Source organism: Pseudorca crassidens, chromosome 6 (genome assembly GCF_039906515.1).
Source record: "Pseudorca crassidens isolate mPseCra1 chromosome 6, mPseCra1.hap1, whole genome shotgun sequence".
Lineage (NCBI taxonomy): Eukaryota > Metazoa > Chordata > Mammalia > Artiodactyla > Delphinidae > Pseudorca > Pseudorca crassidens.
Genome location: NC_090301.1, coordinates 54,607,443 through 54,611,363, shown reverse-complemented (window position 1 = coordinate 54,611,363; position 3,921 = coordinate 54,607,443). Strand labels below are relative to the sequence as shown.

Sequence of the window (3,921 nt, the reverse complement as noted above, 5' to 3'; positions counted from 1 at the left end):
CAAAGATATTTGTACACCCATGTTCATAGCAATATTATTCACAATAGCCAAAAGGTGGAAGCAACCCAAGTGCCCATCAGCAGATTAATAGATAAACAAAATGGAGTATGTATGTACAATGGAATATTATTCAGCCTTAAAAAGGAAATACATTCTGATACGTTGTACAGCATGGATGAACCTTGGGAACATTATGCTAAGTGAATTAAAACAGTCACAAAGGGCTTCCCTGGTGGCGCAGTGGTTGAGAGTCCACCTACCAATGCAGGGGACGCGGGTTCGTGCCCCGGTCCGGGAGGATCCCACATGCCGTGGAGCGGCTCGGCCCGTGAGCCGTGGCCGCTGGGCCTGCGTGTCCGGAGCCTGTGCTCCGCAACGGGAGAGGCCGCAACAGTGAGAGGCCCGCGTACCGCAAAAAAAAAAAAAAAAAAAAAAAACAGTCACAAAAAGACAAATGCTGTCTGATTCTACTTACATAAGTCATCTATACAATTTATAGAAACAGAAGGTACAAGGTTGGTTACCAGAGGCTGTGGGGAGGGAAGAATGGGGAGTTAGTGTTTTGTTTGTTTTGTTTTGTTTCTAACATCTTTATTGGAGTATAATTGCTTTACAATGGTGTGTTAGTTTCTGCTTTATAACCAAGTGAATCAGCTATACATATACATATATCCCCATATTTCCTCCCTCTTGTGTCTCCCTCCCACCCTCCCTATCCCACCCCTCTAGGTGGCCACAAAGCACGGAGCTGATCTCCCTGTGCTATGCGGCTGCTTCCCACTAGCTATCTATGGAGTTAGTGTTTAATGGGTAGAGAATTTCAGTTTCGCAAGGTGAAAAGAGTTCTGGAGATTGGTTGCACAACAATGTGAATGTACTTAACACTACTGAACTGTATACCTAAAAATGGTTAAGATGGTATATTTTATGTTGTGTATACTGTAAATTTAAAAATTAGATGTATATACATGTTGAACCATTGTTAATTTCCTTGTTCTGCTAATGTACTATATTTATGTAAGATGTAACCATTTAGGGACACTGAGTGAAAGGTACAGGGGACCTCTCTCTACTATCTTTGCAATTTCCTGTGAATCTATAATTACTTCAAAGCAAAAGGTTTCTTAAAATTATATTCTTGTGTTGAAAAAAAGGTAAGGAAGTTAGAGACTGCCAATTCAATCTCTTGGACTAGGATAACAGAACTTCATGGAGACAGAAATTAAAACGTTTAACCACAGCCTACCCATGGGGGTAACTTTGATCAGAAAGAAGCTTACATGCTGGGACCCAGCAGGACCAAGTAACCCATATAATGACTATTAGAAGTTATTAGCCATCAAGGAAAGCTGAATTAACAAGCTTTCTCTTTGGCATCGAGTCTTTGGTAATGATGGCCTCCTATTGAGCAAAGTTCCAAACAATATTCCCTTGCCTGTCAAATGCCTAATTTGCCCAACCGTAAACCATAAAACATAGCTCAGATTCTCTCCATGCATATCACCCAGTATCACGCTGTGAGGGCATAACTGGTAGTATTGCCTCTGGCCAAGGCCAGATTGCATCAGCAGGCTTTTCCCTCCAAATTCAGACAGAAGATTTACACTTCTCTTGGGAAAAAGTTAGTCTCCTCACCCTCAAACTGGAATCTAAAAACATCTAAAATTTATGGCTGCAGTGTGTCTCAACTACCAACTCTCTTTTTTCCTTTTAAAAAAAAAAATTTTTTTTTTAAATCCCCTACCCGTATCTTGCCCTCCCCCCCTTCCCTCTACCCACTGGTAACTACTAGTTTGTTCTCTATATCTGTGAGTCTGCTTCTTTTTTGTTATAGTCACTAGTTTTTTGTATTTTTTAGATTATACATGTAAGTGATATCATACAGGATTTGTCTTTCTCTGTCTGACTTATTTCACTTAGCATAATGCCCTCCAATGTTCTAATTGACATTTTGTTAAATTTTTTTTTTCTTTTTTTGGAAGAAAAATTAAGTCTTATTTATTTTTAAAACCAAACCACTAGGAAAATATATCACAGTCTTGAAGCAGCAAACAGACAGGCTATATTATCAAGTAATAAGTTGGTAAAAACACAAGGTCCTTAATAAAACGATAAGGTGCCAGAACTGGGGCAGGAACAATGCATGTTGCAAAAGTGGTATTTGGTAACGTAGGGCTGTCCCATTTTTTGCTCTAAAGGAGTCACAGCTTGCCCCTGAGTTGCTGACTTTTTCTCCTTTGACCTTTGTGTTGCCAAGGGATTGTTTCAACAGAGCTCTGTTATTACAGGGGGCAAAGTAAGCAATACTGGGTTTAGGCTTTCATTCTACTTGTTTTATGAAAACCAGATTTTTCCAAAGCCAGTACTTCATAACTCTTAATTAAGCAGCTAACAATTCCTCTTTTGCTGTTCATTTCTAATACTGGCATATAGCACAATCACAATCCCCTTTCCCTTCAAGGGTGAGTGTCACTGCAAGATTGTCTTGTCACTCAGCTGACTCTGCTGCAGACAGCCTCAGGGCTCATCATGGCTGCCAGTTAGAGGGAAGGTGTGCTTCCCCTACCAGTATGATAGCACTTCTTATATTTTCGCAGGGTCTCCAGGCTGAAAGATGTCATGTGTGAGAATTTTAAGAAATGTGCATCCACATTTTGACGGCAGAAATGAATATCCGCAAGGACCCTTTCAAAATTTTTATCCAAACTACCTCTCCCAACTCTACATCTTAAAAGTAATTTCATGCCCTTGTATGTAAAACAAAACCAAGCAAAACAAATCCCCAGAAGCCCCCTTTCCCCTTCTAAATTAGTGACCTCATGGATTTTGTTTCCAGTTTGTGGAAAATGTTGTAGTGATCCTTCTGGTAAACAGGAGATTGGCAATAAATAGAAACACCTCTCCTCACATTCCACCAGCTCATAAGCAGGTCAGGTGAACCTGCCAGCCTGCTGGTATCTGTGTACTAAGAGAATCTGGTACATTGGAGGGCTGTGGTTTGGTACAAGGGAGGCTCCCTGTTGCCAGGAAAAGCACTTGAAATTCAGGCTCATGAAATTCACATGAAATTCAGGCTCACAAAAACTCTCCTGTGCTATCTCTGACCCAAATTTTAGCACCAGGTTTTTCCACTTTCTAGGATTCAAACACAAAGGAACCAGTGTCCAGAGGCAAGTGACATAGGCCTTAAACTTGCTGCCATTCTTAATTTCCTCATTCATAAACTTTCCTTAGAAAACCCAAATCCCCATTCCTCTTTTTAAATACATTCCTGCCTTCAGCCCCGATGGCCAATAGCAGACATCTATTTCCCAATGGTTGAGAGAGACTCCTTCATCTTCTTGGTCATGACTGGGATGAGGTTCATGTGTTCATCCACACACTTGGTCACGCAACTCTCCAGCTGCCGCTTCACCTGAAGCTTTTTACTCCCCGCATCTACTGAATCTTTGGCTTTGTCGTTGCAATGCATAGTGCACCATTCCAGGCGGTCCTGGAACTTCTGCAACTCGCTGGTCACCAGGGCCTGGCGTTGAGCCAGAGGTGCATGGCAGCGCTCAGTGCACTGGTGCACTTGCTGCATGATGGCCTGGCTGTCCTCACAACAGCCGGTGATGCACCGGAACATGAGGCCCTGCATCTTCCAATGTTCTCTCTCTCCAGCCTCTTCACCATAGAGTTCACTGCCTCCTGCACTCGGAGCTGCTGCAGCTCCGCCATGACAACCCCACCCTGCTACCTGCAGCGCCGGTGCCCACGTGGACTCCCCTTGTTAAGTGTTTTGAGTTTGTTTTTGTAGGGCTTTTTTTTTTTTTTGCTGTCTTTTGTTCTCTTTCTTTAAATAAACAAATTGTTTATTTAATAAATAATATATTAAATAAGTAAATAATACATAAGATTTCAGGCTTCAAAGAGTTGATA

General features: G+C 41.7%; 1 pseudogene; it reads right to left on the bottom strand.

Annotated features, from left to right (window-relative positions):
• Positions 1 to 3,304: 3,304 nt before the first annotated feature.
• Positions 3,305 to 3,720, bottom strand: LOC137225827 (protein FAM136A pseudogene; annotated as a pseudogene).
• Between the last annotated feature and the right edge of the window lie 201 nt (positions 3,721 to 3,921).